Here is a 9,369-nt window from a genome sequence, read left to right as displayed (position 1 = left end):
ACTCACCTAGTTATTGGGCTGCTTTTTCTGTGATTAGGACAACACTATTTGCCATCTTAAACAGCCAGCACCAGACCTAGCTGTTCTCCTTGTTGTAGACGTTATTACCTGACAGGGTGTCAGTGATCTACAGCATTACGCAATGCAGTAATTTGTATTTTTAGATTGGTACTCTGTATACTGCAGGTTTGAGATTTAACTCTCAATGCCTGTTGGGAAACAGTTTGGCCAGAGGTTGTGAATGATTTCTCAGACTTCCCAATGTTGATGCTGAGGTAGCCATGACTGTTGAGCTGGAATATCAGATTGGAGGGAGAAACCTGAAGATCTCACCATAAGATCACAGGAATTGCTTCAGTCTCTTTAGAAGGAACTCTGTACAGGAGAATTGGTGAAACTGATGAAATCTCACGGATAATAAAGAGGACGAGCAGGATCAGAGACAGACTTAGACACTCAACTTAGATCCAACCTAATGGTATACCTCATAAGATCAATTGAGGAATAGAAAATAAAAGTGACAGGCAATGATGCAAATGTAAAGAAGCATTGCCTTTGACAAAGTGATTAGCTCTATTATTATTCTTGTCTGAGATTCTTAACAATTTCAAAAGATTACTCAGGAGTGCTGATGAACTGAATGTTCTCATTTGTGCCAGCTGGGTTTAAACATTAGCCATCTGTGAAAGCCACTGACAGAGAACTATCCCCTAGTCACCTCTGTGTTGCAGGTAAAGTGCTATATCATTAGAAGTCAGCTAGCTAGCAGCCAGATGAAAGGGAACCAGGATAATAAAAAGACTCTTTTCCTGAATGCTGGAATTCAATCGCAGAAGGAATCAGAACTACAGGACCTCAACTCAATCTCTCTCTAAGGATCATAAAACAAACTGTTCAACCACCAATATCAACTCTACCAGCAGCCTCCTTAGAGCCGACATTTACATCAATCTGTTCTTTGTGAACAATTCAGGGACCGATCTGTGTATCTGTTTTTATATAATCTTATCATCAATAAATAAAACTTCACTAGCCAGAATTTTACCCTGGGTCATTCCACGAAATCTTTGCAGTTGGCTAAACACTTTAACAAATTTCCATAGGAACCCCTGTGTCTAGTATCTCCTTAAAACAATTTGACAACTCCAACCAGAATGTTATGAATGAATTTACCCGGATGTCCCACAATGCCAAAGCAATCATATATCATTATGAATACTAGCCAGCACTAATGCAAAACAGTCCCAACTTTATTAGGAACAAATTTACAATCATCTGTAATACTAAACATACTATCTTTAATGCTATTTCACCCTTTAAGGTTACAATCCTTCCCGAGCACCTTGTAGATTTATGCAGTCACTCTCTCTCTGTCTGTTTCTGCGAACCTGCTTCTTCTCTCTCTGTCTGGATGTCCAGTTGGTCTTGGTCTCTTGCCATGCTGGTCTCCTCAGAAGTCCTCAGACAATTTAAAAAGGGTTTAAATGATCTCAAGAGAGAGCTCAGCAGGTGAACTCTGTTTGATATCTTTTAGATAGTTTTCTGGAACTTTCTATAGTTCTGGGAGAAAGTGAGGACTGCAGATGCTGGAGATCAGAGTCGAGAGTGTATTGCTGGGAAAGTACAGCAGGTTAGGCAGCATCCGGCATAGTTTGCAACAGAGTCGATCATTTGGATGGCATGCAACTGTTAGTTTCTTTGTGTAGCAGCACCCAGTGTCTTTCTGTCAGGGCCCTCCATTGTTTAATGGATTAGTTGTTGGGCATATGTATGTCCAGGATAACTGCTGTCTTTTACATTATGTTAATGTCATTTGCACCTGGCTGCTGTGTTTGCACTATGTCTGGCATGTGGGTTTTGTGATTTCAGTGTTCTACTTGGCCAATGTGCCCAACATCCCTTGCTTTTTCGCCAAGTTAGCAATCTAGCTGTGTCTTAACAGCCAGGAGGTCTCTACACCCCTGCTTGAATCCAGCTATACTTGAGGAGTATTGAGGTAGTAAATGGATGCCATTTTCAGATTGGCATCTGGGGACCCTAATCCTTCAGAGTTTCTGCAGATGGCATCATTTAGCCCTCAGTGACTCAGCCTTGTTTGTTTGTCATAATGATGAGTTTCCATCCAAAATAGAACATTGCTTCAACTTAAAGAAATAAGCTCAATGATTTGTTCTGTGTGTAGAGGTGTGAAGGAATTTGTATTTTAGTTACCTCCCCTTATAATATCCTTGCCCTTGAACTGAAATAAAAAATAAACATAAAGGAAAATTATCTTGAACAACTGTTCCCCAATCCACAGAAGTACAGAGAATGAAAATATCCTCCTGCTCACAATTACCTGGCACAAATCCAACATTTATGCTCCAAACAAACACTGTGATCTCATTGTTTTGGGTATAAACATGCCCTAGACGTCCCTATTTTAAAGAGTGTGTACCGCCAGATAAGGAGAGCTTCAGGAATACAAAAGGAGTGAATATTCCACAGAGAGATTAAAGTGCAATATGGCTGTCTACCAGGCAGCAACATGCCCAAGTAACATCATATTTTAAGTAAAAATGCAATGGAACATCAAACATACCAGTCTATTCAAGGCTGCCATTTATTTTCTTGTGAGTTGGAACTTCTATAGGAAACTCTGACTTGCAAATCTCGATTATCCAGGAGTTTGCAGAGGGCGGGGTTGCTCCCACTCTGCTGGTGTAACTTTGGTGAAAACCTGATTGATACACCTAACCTGGATATCTCTGCTGTCGTGACAAGAGCAGAGCAAGAGAGAAGGCTTGAGGAAATTTGGCCCCATGTGTTTTTGTCTTGTGCACTGCTGTCTGCAGTATCTCTCTTCACAGTGAATAAATCCCGGCTGTAAATAATTACCATGGTTTGTTTTATTTATACTTGATGTAATTTGATCTCAACTAGTTTGCGGAAGCCAGTCAGTCAGCCTAGCTTTCAGCTCAATATAGTGTTTCTTTTGTGTTTTGATTGCTTTGACTTATGTCATTGGTCAAATGTAATTGTACGTAAGCATGACTGCATAGCACGGCAAGTTTATATATAAATACACTTTGTGGTAAAATAGTGTGGTGAGGGCTGACTCCTAGTGGTGCATATATCTGAGTGTAATCTCGCAAACCACTTCATTGTTTGCTTTTCTGCTGCTTTATCAGACGATGTCAACCATGGGTACAATCCAGTTTGGATTATGGTTGCATTTATAGAGTCCATCAAAACTTCTCTTCAGGACAGCTGCTATTGCTGTTTCTTTTCCTGAGCTATCATTCTTTGAGATGCTTCATTGTTTAAATGATTATGGGGTGGCATGGTGGTTGGCACTACTGCCTCACAGCGCCAGGGCCCCAGGTTCAATTCCACCATTGGATGGCTATCTGTGTGGTGTTTGTACATTCTCCCTGCGTCTGTGTAGTTTTCCGAAAATGCTATTAGATTAGATTCCCTCCAGTGTGGAAACAAGCCCTTCAGCCCAGCAAGTCCACATCGACCCTCCAAAGAGTAACCCACGCAGACCCATTTCCCTCTCACTAGTGCACCTAACACTATGGGCAATTTAGCCTGGCCAATTCACCTGACCTGCACATCTTTGGACTGTGGGAGGAAACCGGAGCACCCAGAGGAAATCCACACATACACGGGGAGAATGTGCAAACTCCACACAGACAGTCGCCCAAGGCTGGAATTGAACCCAGGACCCTGGCACTGTGAGGCAGCAATGCTAACCACTGAGCCACCGTGGCACCCGTTAGGTGGGTTGGCCATGCTAAATTGCCCAGTGTCCAGGGATGCGCAAGCTAGGTGAATGAGCCATGAGAAATGCAGCGTTACAGAGGTAGTGTATGGGGTGGGATGCTCTTTGGAGGGTTGGTGTGGACTCACAAATTGAATGGGCTGCACTGTAGGGATTCTATGATTGACCTATATCTGGTGAAACACAGAGTTTTGATACTATAGGTCCTGAAATTCCAGTTTCACACCTCAACCAGCTAGTCCCAGTGTGGAAACAGAGGTGTGACGGAACAGGATGTCACTGAGAGAAAATGATTCACAGTGTTTATGGACGGGAAAACAGAGTTAATGTGTGGGTCTTGCCCCAGCTCCCTTGAAATGGCAGGGCAGATGTGAAGAAGGATAAACAATTGGGCAGGCTGGCACAGGAGGAATATCCTTTCTGCCATCTCAGTAATCAAGTTCTTGGTGGGAAGGTCTGTGGCTGACTTCCCTGACCCATCACCAGTTAAGCTTCTTCAGTGGCTGTTATGGCTTTTTGAGGGACTGTGGCAGGTGAAATAAGGGGCTGTTTTCTTAGCAGGGGAGAGCCAGGGTGGCCTGCCTGCTGGGTGGGTGGGGGATGTTCCTCTATGTGCACCAGGGTGGGGCAAAGGGAGGCACAGATGATGGGAATAGGTATGTGCCATGAAAGCCATCATGCCGTCCTTGCCTCAGTGCATTCGAACCCCACCCCATGATCCCAACCCTGCAATCCTTCCCCCCCACCATCCCCTTCCCAAAGCACTTCCTCTGATTCTGGTCTTCATGGCTGATTAGCCAGCAGCTTTGAGCTGGATGAGACCTCTCGGTCACGCTCGTGGATCAGTCAAAATCCTCCTGGTCACTTCTAAACTGCTCATTCTGGTGGGCTTTGTTGTTGATGGGGGTGAGTAGTTACTCAGTGTCAAGGCTGCCCACCCCAACACTTAGTGCATAGAGAAATCTCGGCCACTCATTTTGGTGAAAGATCTTTCCTCATTCATGACAGGAAACCCCTAATCAAGTACAGGCAGTGGGACTAAGGCTTTGATTCCTGCCAGCAATTGGCCTTATGGTGGGAGATGGGAGAAGGAGAACGGTGGAAGTTTTGGGAAGGGAAGTCTTCATTCTGAGGCATGCCTGTTGCAAGAGTTCTGTGGACTGTGGCAAAGGGGAATTCAACGGCAGTGATAGAATAAGTAAGAATAAAGAGAGTATGATTTCATTTTGAAGGCTTGTGTTTAAGTGTCTGGTCAGAAAGATGGAATGCTGTTGTCGGAATATAAGAGAAGAGACCATCCAAGTCAACAACACCCAATGATATGACTAAAGAAGACAGCAAGTAGCACGTGTGTGATGTCAGAAGACTTTACAAGGTCAATAAAGTATGTGAGATTTCTGCTAGAGTACAGGGAAGTGGACTGAAACGCAGAGAGGTCACAAGATCTGTTGGCTCAAACGCTCAAGCTGTGTTATTTAGAAGATCTTAGAGGACCTTGCTCTGTGACATCCTTCTCCCTCCACAACTCTCTCTTGACATCTACCCAAGTTCATGATGTTTATAGCCCAACTTGGGCTCTGTCTACATACCAGTGGACTTAAGTCAGTGGACTTTAGACTTTAACTTTGCTCTCACTTCTGACCAGGTTGTCTACATTCAAATCTGTAAGTAAAATAACAAGATTGATTTGTACATTTTTTTTTGGCTAAATGCAAATTACATCAGGTTTTTTTGTAGGGCTTCTCACCATGAAGCGTAGTGAGATTTCTTGGCGTATCTTACCCAACTTACCTCATTAATTACCTATCCTGCTTCTGTGACATTTCTCACATCTGATTCTAATTGCATCTCACCTCACACTGTCCCCAGAACAACCTCGTCACTCATCAGATAGCTGCTAAAAGGTCCCATCCCTGGTGCCCATGCCATCTTTAAAAGGTAAGTGAGCAATCAATGAGCACCGGCAGTCCAAAGCTGCCCTGCTCCATTAAATGTACCAAAGATGTACAGGTTAGGTGAACTGGCCACGCTAAATTGCCCGTAGTGTTCAGGGATGCATTAAGTTAGGTGCATTAGTGAGGGTTAAATGTAGTGTAATAGGTTAGGGGAATGGGTCTGGCAGGGATACTCTTCAGAGGGTCAGTGTGGACTTATTTGGCCAAATGGCCTGTTTCCACACTGCAGGGACTCTATGTTATATTTTATGTTAAAAATGGAGTCTGAACATTTCAGAGAAGAGGATGACACTGAGCTCCTGGTGGCCAGGGTGGTGCACAGACATGCGGTCTGGAGGACTGGCAGAGGAGGCCATGCCACTGGCAGTCTGTTCACCCAGGTCAGTGACATTTCAACAGTGCAAGTGAATGGCCAGCAGTGCTGTGAGGAGGTCAATGATTTTTTGTCTGGCACCAGGTTCTGTGTCACACTCTTCTCTCTGCTACCTCACACTCACTCTATCTCAGCTTCTGTATCCATCCTCTCACCCTCTCACGTCCATGCCACTCACTTACAACTCACTCAATCCATAATTTTCTCTCACTTCAGGAGAAGACAGGCCAGAATAGACTAGAAAGGGCCTAGATGTCAGGGTGATAGATATTAGACTACTGACCCCAAAAAGGACAGAATCCTGGCTCTGGCCCATGTCCCACCAACTGAGTGACTACCATTCTTCATTCCACTGCAACTCTCACAGAAACCTTAGTGACAGTGTCATTCACTGCACAGTACCTCTAACCACTGGCTGCGACACTTTGTCTCCCTTCAGTCTTAGAGGTACCAGCCGGAAAGCCACCATCCCTATGGAAAGATATCTACCAGTTGGCACTTCCTTGAGGATGGACACCTGTGAGGAAACACCCGTAAGCTGTCTCCTGCACATTTCAGATCCTGACACTCACTGGAAACGCCAACCTCAGCCGGTCAGGAGCACAAGCTGTTGCTACCTCGGTTCTGTCAACAGCCTGACAGCCAAGTGAGGAAAGAGTGATCCAGGTCGCTGGCACTGGGAGGGCTGCCAGAAACCAGACACCCACTCAGGCCCAACACAACGGCACCGTCCGGCTGCATTCATGAACAGGTTGGTGGCTGCCTTGGAGAGCCATGCCCAGTAACCTCGGGCTCTGCTGGAGAGATGCACATTACTGTACTCCATCACTTCAGCCATTGTTCCTTAGGACAGAAGGCATGGTAACTGGGGACAGGGAATGTGGCTCTTTCCCCTCATGAGGCACCCAGCTTGGGGAGGGGGGTGTGCGGGATTGGAGGAAGCATTTGCAGGACACTCCTGAGGTAGCTGGGCCCTCTACCTCCACCCTGCCTGACGCCATCTAACTCTTGGAATTTGAAGCCTCTGGCAAGAAGACCCTTAGCACGGTCTGGGCAATCAAGACACAAACGTTACCCACTCTCTCCTCCCCCCAGCAGTCACCCAATCAATCCTCCAGGGTCAACAGGTTTCACTGCTGAGCAGACCCCTTCTATCCCATCTGCTGAACCAGAGGAATGCACTAAGACATAGTGGGACAGAGAAATAGTCAGTGTATTCAGGTACTTTGATGGGATGGGCGACATTGCACTGTCAATGAAGCATCACACTTTTTTAAATTGCAGTTTTGGCACTACATCTGTTTATGTCTCCGTGTAATTGTATGTAGCTGCGCCAGCATGACGCCTAACTTTATGTTCAGACAAGATAGACCATGCAGAGAAGTCTGCGTTGCGAGCCTGCTGCAGCATGTGGAAGCAAAATGAACAAGGTATATACAGGGCAATGGGTTCTGCTGGCATCAGTGCCTTTTGTGCTAAAATATCTCTATTCTTTCTCGAGTCTGTGTCCAAACGTGTTGTTGTGAGTGAAGTGGCCAGTGATGTCTAGGGCAGGAAGGTGTACACTAAACAAGGAGCCAATGTGTTACCTTCGTCAGGCATGAGGGACTCTGCATCTGTTTCCTGTACAGATCTGTGTCATATTGGTGGATCTGCAGCTCCCTCCCTCATTGGTCCAATCCACTCCAGGTGGACTCACAGCCAGTTTCTATCCTATTGAATACTTTTGACTTCCAGCTTAATGAGAGGTGACAATGTGTGTCCTTCAGCCATTTATTTCCAGCCTGTGCCTTTATGTTGGTGAGGACCTGGGTATCCGGATCCGTCCCCGATAGCCCTTCCAGTGTACAACTCAGGAACAGGCCCTTCAGCCCACCATGTCTGTATTGAGCATGTTGCTATTCTAAACTAATCCCACCTGCCTGCACATGGCCTGCATCCCTATATTCCCTACTGCTTCATGTGCCTGTCTGAATGCACTTTATACAGTACTGTTATATCTGCTTCTACCACTTCCCCTGGCAGTGCATTCCAACCAACCAACAACCAACATATCAACCTCTGTGAAAAAAAACGCCCCTTGCACATCTCCTCCTTTAAACTTGCTCCCTCTTACCTTAAACATTTGCCCCTAAGATTTCCACCCTGGGAAAGAGGCTCCGATTATCCATGCCTCTCATAATTTGAATACTTCTATCATTCGTCCCTCAGACTCTGATACTCTAGCACAAACAGTCCAAATTGGACCAACCTCTCCTTATAGCTAATACACTCTAATCCAGGCAACATCCTGGTAAATCTCTTCTGTACTGTCTCAAAGCCTCCATATTCCTTCCTATATGCTGTGTTTGTTTGCCAGCAGCACCTCCAAGTTCCTGCCTGAAAAGCAGGACTGTCAAATTTCCCTTCTCTGTCAAATCTGAGAAAACAGCAGGAACCACACAACAGCTCTTTCAACATGATGCACCACAAGCGATGCTGGTCAATTCTGGGATATCCTGGCAGTGGTGAGCTGCCGTGGGAACAGTGGTGTGTGGTGAGATGTGATTAACATCAGATGAGAGGGATGCCATGGAGTAGGATTGGAAGTTAATCAAGCAAGCTTGGTAAGGCATGATGGGAAAACTAATAGGTTTCATAGCGGAAATCCCTCCAAATCAAAATGGCGCAATTGTACTTAGCCATACTCTGACCAATAAAGGAAAGCATACCAAACACCTTCTTCACTATCCTATCTACTTGTGACTCCACTTTCAAGGAGCTATGAACCTGCACTCCAAGGTCTCTTTGTTTAGCAACACTCCCTAGGACCTTACCATTAAGTGTATAAGTCCTGCTAAGATTTGCTTTTCCAAAATGCAGCACCTCGTATTTATCTGAATTAAACTCCATCTGCCACTTCTCAGCCCATTGGCCCATCTGGTCAAGATCCTGTTGCAATCTGAGGTAACCCTCTTTGCTGTCCATCACACCTCCAATTTTGATGTCATCTGCAAACTTACGAACTGTACTTCTTATGCTCGCATCCAAATCATTTGTGTACGTGACAAAAAGTAGAGGACCCAGCACCTTTGTGAGATCTTTGTGGCACTCCACTGGTCACAGGCCTCCAGTCTGAATAACAACCCCTCACCACCACCCTCTGTCTTCTACCTTTGTTCTGTTGGGAGGTCATGTTGCGGCTGTACGGCACATAGGTTAGGCTGTTGGAGTATTGCATGCAATTCTGGTCTCCTTCCTATCGGGAAGATGTGAAACTTGAAAGGGTTCAGAAA

This window comes from Chiloscyllium plagiosum, chromosome 2, assembly GCF_004010195.1.
Source record: "Chiloscyllium plagiosum isolate BGI_BamShark_2017 chromosome 2, ASM401019v2, whole genome shotgun sequence".
NCBI lineage: Eukaryota > Metazoa > Chordata > Chondrichthyes > Orectolobiformes > Hemiscylliidae > Chiloscyllium > Chiloscyllium plagiosum.
Note: the sequence above shows the minus strand (reverse complement) of the source record.